Here is a 13,397-nt window from a genome sequence, read left to right as displayed (position 1 = left end):
TGTAGGTAGGGCATCCAGTGCACTGCTTTGCCCTGGAGCCTATATTGTTAAGACAGCCCCAAGGCAGTGCAATTCCACCAGGCCAATATCACTCACTCCCAGGCTTCGAGCTGACCTAATCCCTCCCAGGGGGAGAGGGGTCAATCTGACTTTTCAGGCAGTGAAAAAAAATAATATATCATCTAGTTGGCAAAATAAAGTGCCCGAAATCTATTATAATACTAATTTTACTTTGCTTTTTAAAATTGAATACTAATGCAAGAGCTAAATCTGCCTATTCCAGGTATTTTCCTAGACCTGAAATATTTTCTAAATCTTGGACTTAACGATTGGTTGTTTAGAATTCGGGTTAGGCGAATTTGCACCACGTTGGAGTTGCTATATTCACGGGCAGGAAACGCGTTTGTGGCAGTTAAATGTTCAAATTTTCTCCCAACCGTCGCGTTTCTGTGAACGATGGATTGGTTGATTGGTATTCGGGCTGAAATAGCAGGAAAACTCAGCTACATGGTAAGCTCCGCTATGCTGTCTGTAAACGAGATTTTTTTCGGGCATCTCAGTTCTGCCCCCTAACATTCATCGAGCCCGTACGCCTATGCTACAATTTAAGGTAACTGTGTCTATGAACCATATATCCACTGCACGAAATAAATCAACACTTCTGACACAAAACCAAAAGGTTTAGTGATTGTGAATCTCTTGATTTCATGAGGACGTATATTGTGCCCACAGCTGTCTGTCAATTGATCCGTTCTGGCTAAGCCCCCTCCCCCTCAAATATTTCCCCGACAATTTTTTAGGAGTGTTCAAATTGGTAGGCGACCCGTAGGCTCGTAGCATGGTCCACCGAGACCTGCCTGTCGTGTAAGGATAATCAAGAAATCGGCGAATAAGGTAAGCCGCTATGCTGATGATATCTGAATAAGCCGCGCCAGCATGAGTCACTTTGTTTTGTCTACGCGCGTTGCTACGATACCAAATGCCCGTTTGTGTCAATCATTCATTCACACAAATTTCAAAAGAAGAAGAAATAGTTCAGAATTAGCTCGAGCTACGGGTTACGGGTTTAAAAGAGGCCCTGGTTTATTTTTTCGCCTACAACGCGCCGGTTCAAATGTTTGCATTTGCCTACACCCGATGTAGGGTGCCTATTGGCGCCTAAAATGTAGGCGCCTATTGTGCAGCCTATATTGTAATTAAATATGTATAGAATAATAGAATACCTATAGTTCACTTGAAATTTGATACTACAGCTGTATTGCCCGGCCTAGAGTTCTCCGCGTAAATCAAAAGACACTCTCTACTACCCTTAAGCACGTTCTTGTGCTTAGATTTTAGTAGACTTTGCATTTAAGTAAACTTACCTTATTTTGTGTTCCCAAAAAATTCTTAAGAACGTTCTTGTGCTTAGATTTTAAGTAGACTTCATTGTAAGCACAAGAACGTTATTATGCGTTCCAAGAAAAAACTTTACCAGTCACAATGTGCTTAGACTTATACTTGACTTGTGCTTACGTAAGAATGGTCTTGAGAATTTTCTAGGGACGGTATTTTTATAAGTTTCTTACGTAAGAAAAAGTGAAGAACGACTTTGTGCTTACTTTAAGAATTTTCTAGGAACCGGGCCCAGGAGAAGAGTAGGCAGAAACACAACTTTATGTTAGTCTCCAATATGTCCTCCGTCGTTTTGTACACATGACCAAATAAAATAATAGTATGTTAAGCCCAAATTGACCCATGTATTTTAATGTCGATGAGACGTTAAGATATGGGTGAGGTGGTGGGCTATAGACCTGTATCAGCTATATATATATATATTCACTGCTTCAACTGCCAACGTTCACCTTGATAGCTAGCTATATCATTGTTATATGATGAACGCAGTTAAACGCGTGATCAAGCCTTCTATTGAAGATGACATTCAACTTGATAACTAATATACCATGTGTACTATGGCAATGCGTACCTGTATACCTGAGCGAATAAATAAACTGGTCTCAACCGCATAACAACCATCACATGATCAATAATGTTACGTCTAAATGGGCTAAATAAATATCATGCACCGGTGACATCATATATGCATAAATATAAACCTCTATTATAAGACATTTAGGTTTTTACGTCCAGTATTGCGCATGAGCGTCCATCTCGCTCGCCAATCAAATAATTGCACGTTATGTTTCATTCTAGCTATTATTTCTACTTGCAGCACATTCTTGTAGAAATTAAAGTTTAATTTTGCTTTATTTTTGTTTCGTTTTTTTCGTTATTCGTTGATTATAATGGCATCCGCGGATCTAATAACAGCGGATAAGACCAGTACCATTAAGGAGATGGCGGTAAGTATAAATGAAACACAGACCTAAATTATTTATGTACCGCCACAGTAGGGCCTACAGGATATCACACGGCTGTCGTGGTGTGAAATAGGGAGGAGAAGGAGAGAGTGAAGTCCACTCGACACAAACTAGAGGCATTCGGGGCATGGTTTAATTTTATTTCAGTAATTCGCTTGCGCGTAGCCTGTAGGGGTTTTTAGCAGTGGGAGGAAACTCACGTGGAGGCGTTCTTATATCTTGTCTCTTTTTTTTCTGCAATCATAATATTGCAGAAGCTCGGGACTAAATATGGTATTTTAAATTTATGGAAACCATACGTGGGGCATAATTCAACGTTTAACGTCCAGGTGTGTAATTCTCTCCCCATTGACATTTCGCCCTATAAAATTGTTCGAGCATTCCGTGCCGCCCCCCCCCCCCCCCCCCGCACACACACACAAATCTGGTTTGCTGTTCCATAGAATTTCGGTCGTTCTCTTGTCATTTCTTCCGTCTAAAAGCTGACCCATCCTTCAGACACACCTGTACCGCATTTCCAACATTTTGGCAACTATAGATTGCGACCCTGAACTGTGACCGCGGGTTTTTTTATTTTCAATTTAATCAGTATTGTACGGGCATTCTCGTGGGAATTCCCATTATTACGTGCTAAACAGAAGAAAATGAAAGATAAAGAATTATCTATGTTATATTTTACTTACATTAGTCAACGGATTGGGGAAAGGGAAATAACCGTGTTCTGTTTCGTACGGATGCAGACCACCATTAAATTGTAGTTCCTCTATTTATAGCAATTCTCTCTCTCTCTCTTTTCTCCCCTTTTGCATGCCCTTTTTTGTTGATTTTTTGGTCTAGAATGGACGAAGAGGGTTTGAATTAACATGTTCTGCCAGGTTTTCGTAAATATTCATGATTTTGAGGCGGGTTATCAGGTTGGCTACGGCGATATGTACGGCAACTAGTTACATGTTTTTAGTATGCTTCATCAAGTTTGTGTATCTCAAAATTTTGGTGGTTAACCTCATACAAATTTTAGTGCAAAGACATGACCATTTGTTCATCTGTCTGTAGTGAAAAGCATTCAGCCCAACGAAAATTTGGGGAAAAGTTGGAGGTGGGCAAAGAGGCCAGAATTAACATTGAAGTCAATGGGGAAATTAATGTGGGTGTTCAGTCATTGTTATGTTAATTAAAGGCACTATATTTCAGACTAAAAGACAAATGTAGACATTTAAAAAGTAGTCCTGTCGAAAACATTTCTTTTCCAAAACATCATTTCAAGACATCAGTCAGCTAAAGAATAATTATCTCGTTTATATCTTTGTACATCGAGATCAAGATGTTAACTAACCTAATGAGAGGGAATGTGCGGTAATCGTCTTGATGAATATGCAACGAACACATTTCATCCATATTTGTTCTTAATTCTTAAAAAAAAAAGAAGTACTTATAATTAATATCCCTTTATGGAAATTTAATGAATGTTCATTATTTTTATTTCAGGGTGATACCTATAACTTCAACATTTATACACAGGTAAGAAATAAGTATGTGTCTTTTAAACCACTTACCGGAGCCGAGTTGGCTCAGTAACCAGAGGGGGGGGGGCGAATGGTTAGCATGTGTGGGGGGTGGATGGCCGAACGGTTAGCACGTGCATGCTGTATCATAAGGTCTGTCATTGAGTATAATATTTAACCATATGGTAGTCCCGAATTGACCTAGTTTGTGGCGAGAGGACGTTAAACCCCACTTCTCTCTCTCTCTCTCTCTCTCTCTCTCCCTCTCTCTCCCTCTCCCTCTTTCACTCTCTCAGTAACCAGGAGGTTCCGGTTTCGGGAAATTCCAACTTGATTACTCCTTGTCAGAGGTGTAGGATGGCGTGACAAACGAAAATGCTACAAAACCAAGGTACATCCTAATATTCTTTGGCATGCACGTAACAGAACGGTTTTGAACCTCGTTTCTTTTTAACGTGAACAACGTTGACCACGCCAGTCTTTCGAACAAAGGTTGTTACAAATTTCAGGTATCTTCTGCGGGGCTAAATCTCTTTTTGTTAAGGTCACAGAGATGTAAATAAGGTTAGGTCATGTGATTGTTGGCGAGATTGTAGGTTACGGTTATTGTAAGCATTGGGTCTAGGTCCAGGGTTATAGGATTGAGATCAGCGCTAGCCATGTTTACATCTCCTGACCTATGACGAAAAATTGAGCTGGCCTTACCATTTAGCACTAACCTGGAGTTTATAACATCAGAAATAAAGATAAACATTGTTTTAATTACATCGAGTGATAATGTTTAGTAAGCCCATTATATAACATCCATTTATAACTGATGCTAAAACATCATTTCGTTGTAGGAGGCATCTGTTCAACTTGGAGAGAAGAACAGCATTGTCTTTGAAACTCCAGAAGGAATTTTAAAAACAATTAATGAGTTAAGGAGAGAGATTAAGAACCTTAAAAAGAGTGACCAAAACAGGAAACTTCAACTTTCTCTTATAAAACGAAGTATTGATCGTGTTGGGGTTAACGTCACTGTTAACAGGAACGCAAAACGTCCAAAGTATAAAACAGATGATGACTGTCATACAAATGAAACAGATGAGGAATGGGGGAATTGGGTTGACGATGGTGAATATAGTAATTATGAATGTGGTAACGATAGTAATGAGGAATGGGAGGATGGTGACGGCGATGGTTACTATAGTAATGATGAGGACGATGATGAGAATAATGTTTTTTGCCCTGATCTGAACGATATTGAAGAGTATGCGGAAAACGATTATGACGAAGTGAATGGTGGTGGTGATGATCATGATGATGATGAGGATGACAATGATGATGGAGAGGAGAGGGAGAAAGAGAAGAAGGAAGATAATGGGAACGAGGACATGGTCAGACATATATATGATGATTTCGATGACAATGATTCTGATTATGAAATTTAGACCAATGGCCCAAAACCAAGCAGTAAATGCAACGGTAAGTTAACTTTGTAGGGCAGTAAACTATCAGTAACAAACCTCTTGTTTTAATCTGGTTTCGAATCCCCGGTTGTACGTGACAAGGAGTAGGGTTGCCTGTCCAACCTCGTGGGTTTTCTCCGGGTCCTCCGGTTTCCTTCCACTACTAAAGACCCCTACGCGCAAGCGAATTATTGAAATAAAATTAAACCATATGTTAGTCCCGAAATGACCTAGTTTGTGTCGAGTGGACGTTAAACCCCATTTCTCTCTCTCTCTTTCTCTCTCTTGTTTTAATCAACTTTAAGTTTGGATTGGAGGGTGGGGGGGGGGGGTATTATTTGTTTTTTGGAGGTTATCTTGTTTGGATTAGGGGATTTGAGATTAGGTTTTGTGTTAGGAAGGGGGAGGGGACGGGGAAGCTTAACAGAAAATTTTAGAAAAGGCTTATGGGGAATATCATAATTACAATTTTGCGAAAGGGACAAAAATCTTGATATCAATTATAAGAAAATATAAATTGTCATTCCATTTTGTAAATAAGTTTTATATTATTTATAGGTAACAGGGTCGCTGTTGTTATCAACTAACACCTAGTGGTGGAACTCTACATGGTATCCCGATCAGGTATTATGGTGGAGTAATAAACACTCCAGAGCTCACACCTGGAACTACCTCTGAATGGGAGATGAAGTTCTTCTGTACTATATAGTACGTTCAAGAAATGAATGGATTGTGCAGAAAAGAACGATTGTAGTCCCATGACGTGAAGACCATTTAGGTTAAAAACGTCAGAATTATGGGCTATATTCCAGGTAACTGATGGAATGTATTAAATTTCGGGATGGATGTCCCTGAAATTAAAGTTGATACTTCCAAATCATAAGCGTAATTGTGGTACGCGCATTACGCTAAATACCAGATTGACGTTATTGAAACTCGGAATAGGTGTTGGATATGATACAAGTTCTTTATCTAAATTACTTACGATTTTAGAGAGATATGTTAGTATACCTACACTGCTACATTTTTATTAGCCGGATTGTACTGAAAATTACAAAAGGCGTCCCTGGACAATAGATGTTCAAAATATAAAAGTGGATATATTGTAGCACGAGTATAATAGTATAGTATAATGCTACTAGTCCGATTGTACGGGAACTCCGACATGCTGACCGACAAGTAGACATGCTTTGAGACTGAAATGTCCCGGAAGTTTAAATGTACATTGATACTTATAAATACTTCCCAATTATAGTTGACATTACAACAGTCTAACTATGCTGTTTTTCCATGTAATCAAAATGGAATTAATGCATTGAAATAAAGTTCAAATATTTCGAGACCATGAGCTTAATTGTAGCAAACCTATATTCTACATTTAAATTGAAACTCGAGATAGGTGACTAAAATGAAAAGTTTATCTATGTTTAATACTTACTCATTATTATAGATATTGTGGCACACCCAAAATGTTACATTTTCCTATAATAGTTGAAGTAGTATTGAAACCAGGGAAGTATGTCCTTGAAAATTAGATTTACTTAAAATACTATACAATGTCCCGAAAATGTATATTTATTCAAGTTTAATACTTTCAAATTATGCATACTATTTTGAATCGTATTAAAACTGGGGAATTGGGTCCCTTAAATATAAATTTACTTAAAATTATGGGCGATATAGATGTAACACATATGTTGTATTATAACTCCGGATGGGTCCCTACTTAAAATGTCCTACATTCTGGGCATTTTGAAGCATACCCTTTATTCTGTAGTTTACACATAGGTGTATTTACAAACATTTTAAATGCAAATTATGAGTGATATTTATGTAACTCATAGATTGTATTGTAACTCCGGATGGGTCCCTGCTTAAAATGTCTTAGATTCTGGGCATTTTGAAGCATACCCTTTTTACTGTAGTTTACACATAGGTGTATTTACAAACACTTTAAATGTAAATTATGGGTGATATTTATGTAACTCATAGGTTGTATTCTAACTCCGGATGGGTCCCTACTTAAAATGTTCTACATTCTGGGCATTTTGAAGCATACCCTTTATACTGTAGTTTACACATAGGTGTATTTACAAACACTTTAAATGCAAATTATGGGTGATATTTAGGTTGTATTGTAACTCCGGATGGGTCCCTACTTTTGAAGCATACCCTTTATACTGTAGTTTACACATAAATGTATTTACAAACATTTTAAATGCAAATTATGGGTGATATTTATGTAACTCATAGATTGTATTGTAACTCCGGATGGGTCCCTGCTTAAAATGTCTTACATTCTGGGCATTTTGAAGCATACCCTTTTTACTGTAGTTTACACATAGGTGTATTTACAAACACTTTAAATGTAAATTATGGGTGATATTTATGTAACTCATAGGTTGTATTGTAACTCCGGATGGGTCCCTACTTAAAATGTTCTACATTTTGGGCATTTTGAAGCATACCCTTTATTCTGTAGTTTACACATAGGTGTATTTACAAACACTTTAAATGTCCTACATTATGGGCTTTGTTGAAGCACACACTTTATGATACTTTTTTAAAGTAACAAATAGTTTGTATTGTTACTCCGGATGAGTGACCCAGATTAAAAATTTATCTATGTTTAATACTTACTTATTATTATAAATATTGTAGCACACCCAAAATGTCACATTTCCCTATAATAGTTAAAGTAGTATTAAAACTAGGGAAGTATGCCTCTAAAAAATAGAAATAATTTAAATACTGGAATGTCCCGGAAATTTAAATTTAAGTTGAATACTTTCAAATTATGAACGATATTTTAGCACGCCCATACTGCTATATTTCCGTGTAATTTGAATAGTATTAAAACTAGGGAATTTTGTCCCTTAAATATAAATTTACTGTAAATGTCCTACATTATGGACTTTGTTACAGCACACATTTTATGCTAATTTTATGTGATATGAAAGCAACAAATAGGTTGTTCTGTAACTCCGGATTGTTGACCCAGGTGAAAAGTTTATCTATGTTTAACAATTACTCATTAGATTTACTTTAAATACTGAAATGTCATATAAATTTATTTTGTTTTAAGTTAAATACTTTCAAACTATGGATAATATTTTAAATATTAAAACTATAGGGAATAAATGTATTTAAATGTCCCACAACATGGGCATATTGAAGCACACCCTTTTTGCTATATTTTATAAAGTAACCAATCTGATGTATTGAAATACTTTAAATGCAAATTATGGGAGATATTATAGCGCAAAAATGTTGCTATATTCGATGTAATTTGAGTGGCATTAAAGATAAGGAATTGTGTCCGGTATATTGATTACTGTGGACTTCATAATTGTAGCACACAATTTGTGCACCTTGTTTTTGTTTTAAAAAGTAAGCAATGAATTGTATTGAAATACAGGATATTTATTGTCATAAAAAATCACTGTTATCTTTAATACTGAAACGATGCCTTGCAAAACGGCATATAACATGTAATTTAAGTAACATCAGTGTCTCGGTTTGACCAATCATTTTATGCATTGCATAATTATAAATGTATGTTTTGTTAATAAAATAACAAAATATGATAAAGTTTCTGTTGTTTCTTGTGTTCGTCCCCTTTGTTATGTTGTCGGATATTGTCGTCCACTGTCTGTCAGTCATGCACTAAATATGATTTTATATGCCCAAGGTGTCACAGTTACCATTGTCCTGTATTAGGATAAAAGTGTCCTTTAATTGCAAGATATTTATTAGTAGTGGTTATTTATTTATTTTTATTTTTTTTTTGGGGGGGGGGGGGCGAATTGTTAATGCGTGCAAGTTGGGTGGTTAGGTCTGCCATTGGGCCAAGTAGCGTGGTTTCGATTCCTCGCTTGTACGTGACAAGGGGGTTTGTCTGGGTTGTCCGTTTTTCTCTCGCTGCTTACGATCACTACGCGCAAGTGAATTATTGAAATAAAATTGAATCATAGTTTATGACAAATGGACGTTACCACCCCACCTCTCTCTGGTAGGTCACTGGCCCACATGTATCTCGGGGCTTTAAACCGATTTGTATTTGTATATACCGTTTGCATAGCTAGTGTCCTGGCCCCGAGTTCACAAAGCATTCTCAGACTTAAGTTAAGAATTTACTCAAAAATGTTTGCCTTATTCTAACTAAAATATAGCTCTTTATAAATCTATTGTTGTCTTAATGTATCAAATACCTCAAAAAGAAACTATGTGCAAAGTTTTGTGTTTTTGGATCAAAGATATTTCTCGTAAACAGTGATTGAAAGTTGAGTAAATTCTTAACTTAAGTCTGGGAATGCTTTGTGAACTCGGGGCCAGACCTTTTAAAGAAATATTTCAGTGAGTAAGACGCTGGCTCGTGCAATATAATATTATAGACAGGTGTGCCACGCATGCATTATTTAAGGGCCAAGCTCGATAAAAAATTTGAGAACAAAACTGCTTAATTTTGTGATACGTTTTCAAGCAACTTATAGCCACCAGTCTTCATCTGGAAATGGAGACTGGTGTCCAAAGCTGTATTATACGGTGTCTGGATAAAAGCAGACTTTTATTTTATAAAAATAACTGACCCGAAATCTTAAAAAGGTTACGTGTCCGGATAAGCCGTTTTGACGTTCACGCCCAAACGACTCAACCTTCTGAGGTGAAATTTTTCGACAAGGTAATACACCATTTCTCTATAATTTGACGCTTACATTTTATACGTACACGGACTTTTATTTATAAGACTCTCTTAAAATCGGGTTGGTCCCTTTAACTTACAAATAGTCAATATCTTCTCATATTATTAGGTAATATCATTTGATTGTTTTAATGAAGAATAATTATAAACATGTACTATACTTTGTTCATAATTATAAATACTAATAAAGGTGTTGATAAAACTTCGGCCATTACAAATGATCTGTATCTGAGATCCGAGCCCACAAGACAGACAGACGCCTGGAAAACCAGCTGAAGAAATAGGAACAAGGAGATAGTCAAGGTTTGTCATTCAGAGCGTCGTGCGTTTTTCTGTCACGTAAGTCAGTGATGTTTGGCAGGATCTGTTGGAACGAATGTCCGATTGAATTACATGTTGGAAACTATATTTAATCAGACAGTATTTCGAGTGGAGGAACACGTCGGATGGAGTCTTTCTGAGGGTTTGGGAGGCCTTCATATGGTTAACGTTCATGATATCCCAGAAATCAATATTCTGCGACCGCAACTGAGAGAGAGAGAAATGGGGTTTAACGTCCACTCGACACAAACTAGGTCATTTCGGGACTAACATATGGTTTAATTTTATTTCAATAATTCGCTTGCGCGTAGGGGTCTTTAGCAGTGGGAGGAAACCGGAGGACCCGGAGAAAACCCACGAGGTTGGACATGCGACCCTACTCCTTGTCACGTACAACCGGAGATTCGAAACCACGCCAGTCGACTCAATGACAGACTTTATGATACAGCGCGCGCACGCTAACCATTTAGCAATCCAACCCCCCTGCGACCGCAACTAAATACGACAGATCTATTATGCACCTTATAATATGCAATAATAATTACGTTTGAATAAATATTATTTTTATCAAAATAAAAAGTACCTACACTGGGAAATGTATATCAATATTTCACTTATCCATAAATTGTCAATATTTTATGAAATCAATTACTTTTTGGATATATGTAGAATATGCATGTCTATAAGACATTTTCCTTGTCGCTCACTTTTTGCAATACTTGAAAAAGGAACGCTGTTCTCAGTGATTAGTAAAACGTGTTAAAATTATTAGGACCAAACTCTAAACCTTAACTGCACTCTGTATTAGATTTCGCGACTGGCTCACTTCATCCCTTTAACATGTTTCACCTCGGAGCATATTTGCCAAGAAATATAGTGTACATTCACGTGAGAACTTCATAAACTGTACAGTGAGTGTATTAAGGTTGTAAAATGATTCAATAAAAACTCTGTGTGCGCGCGTGTGTGTGTGTGGGTTTGTGTGTGTGTGTCTGTGTGGACAATCTGATTAAAACACAGATCCTATTTCGTTTCGTATTTATAGTTCAAAATTTCGTTTTACTTGTCTTTACTACATAGGATCTGGAAAAGTTGTTATCATTGACATGTTCTGAATGGTGTGAGGGCTTAGCCAATGAAATGGTCTGTTACGGCGAGCTTTGGGCATGTTTTGCACGGCACTGTGGGTAATCCACTAGTAACATCAATGCTTATTGGTTAATCAAATGTCTGACGTCATAGGTCAAAAGCCACTTGTATCGCTACAACCAGTCAGATCTTCGTGTAGTTTAGGCCATCGAAAGTATAAAAAATATATGTCTGTATTTTAATCAGATTGTGTGTGGAGAGAGAGGGGGGGGGGGGGGTCCATAGGTATGACACAAACTAGGTCATTTCGTGACCAATATATGGTACAATCGTTTTTTTTAATAATTCGCTTGTGCGTAGGGGTCTTTAGCAATGGGAGCAAACCCCTTTTAAAAGAAAATGGTGGGTGTTCCTTAACAATTAAACAGACATCATTTATTTTTTAACATTGTCACAATCATGGATATCTCGGGCCCATACATGCTGTTTTAATGTGTCTGCAGATTAAAAGGTGAAGTTGTAATCAGATAAAGGTCGTGTATTTCCACCAGTCTTGAATGTGATTTAAATAGCTTTTAATATAAACATACAAAAAGATCCTCCCCTTCAGAAATAAATTTATATTTAAGATGACTTTTTTCCAATCCTTTTACTGTAGCCCAGTGTATTTCTTATTTTGTGAAATAACATACTCGTTAGGTCATGTCACATCACTGATTCTAAAAACTCCCCCAACCAGACAGTTTGTACCTTAAATCTAGTCAAATGAAGAGATTGATAATGAGTGTGCGTGCTGGTTTTTAGCTCGTTCCTTGGATATATTTTAATTCGGACGGATATATTTTAATTCTTACTTTTTAAAATTTTGGAATATAGTACTTGATTAACACGTGAACCTGTACATGCCTGTGGATTATTTGTTAAACTTCTGTTATTTTCTGCATCAGATATAAAACGTATCAGTCCAGTCAGTTGAAATTATGTCAAAGTGAATTAGGAACAAATATAACACCAATTTTCACATTTGTTCATTTCTGCATCGGATATAAAACGGATCTGTTTTCCAGTTAATTCAAATGCTGCCAAAATGAATTCGGATCGAATTAGACAGCAAATTTTCTTGTTTTAATCAGATGTGCCATTTCTCTTTTGTTTCAATATTGTATTTATCAAAGATTCGTTAGTTCCGAAAAGAAGTTCATTTAGATATTGGATTGGTAAACATACGCCGGATTTCAATTTTTTTAAAAATTCCAAAAACATTCACGATGAAGATTAAAAGGATTACTTATCTTTTTTATATCGCTGGACTTTTTCTAATGTTCATATATTGGTATAACCTTAACGAGAGTTTATTGGGGAAAATGAAAGCAAGAATTAATCATTTCGATGAGTTGGGGATATTGCAGAAAACCACTCTCCGAGAAAAAACATCGGTTAAACAAATTCCCAGTACAAATGAGAAACCAAAGCGTCAAAGTTTAAAATCAACGAAGTTTGTGCCTGGAAACCAATGCGCCGTTAACCTTTCGTGGCCAAAAGGCAGTGACGAGTGGCAAATCCTTGATCATAATATTACGTTTGTTTATTCGGCTTTTGCAGTACCATTGGAAAATAAAGTGAAAATAATTGGAATACACCGCACTTATATACGGCCTAAAAGGCATTATGTTTGTTGGTTTTACAAAAATACACAAAACGTATCTCAACTTCAAACAAATGGCACGTTATCTCTCTTAAAGGACCACCATGGCAGAATGTAAGTTTTTATTGCGAGCAGTTGATAGAATTCATGTTGATTTGTTTTAGAAAATATTCTTTAAATTTTACAGAATATATATTCTTTAAATTTTTCGGAATATATATTCTTTAAATTTTTCAGAAAATATTCAATTTTACAGAAAATATTCAATTTTACAGAAAATATTCAATTTTACAGAAAATATTCAATTTTACAGAAAATATTCAATTT

At 36.4% G+C, this 13,397-nt stretch overlaps 1 long non-coding RNA gene across 1 annotated transcript; it reads left to right on the top strand.

Annotated features, from left to right (window-relative positions):
* The first annotated feature begins 2,187 nt into the window (after positions 1-2,187).
* On the top strand, positions 2,188-8,877 carry LOC126824213 (uncharacterized). The gene is made up of 4 exons (XR_007681510.2): positions 2,188-2,342; positions 3,846-3,878; positions 4,705-5,329; positions 5,872-8,877. It is a non-coding gene; the product is annotated as an uncharacterized LOC126824213 (long non-coding RNA).
* The last annotated feature ends 4,520 nt before the right edge of the window (positions 8,878-13,397 follow it).

The sequence above is a fragment of the Patella vulgata genome, chromosome 6, assembly GCF_932274485.2.
Source record: "Patella vulgata chromosome 6, xgPatVulg1.2, whole genome shotgun sequence".
Lineage (NCBI taxonomy): Eukaryota > Metazoa > Mollusca > Gastropoda > Patellidae > Patella > Patella vulgata.
This window is presented reverse-complemented; position numbering and strand designations above follow the sequence as displayed.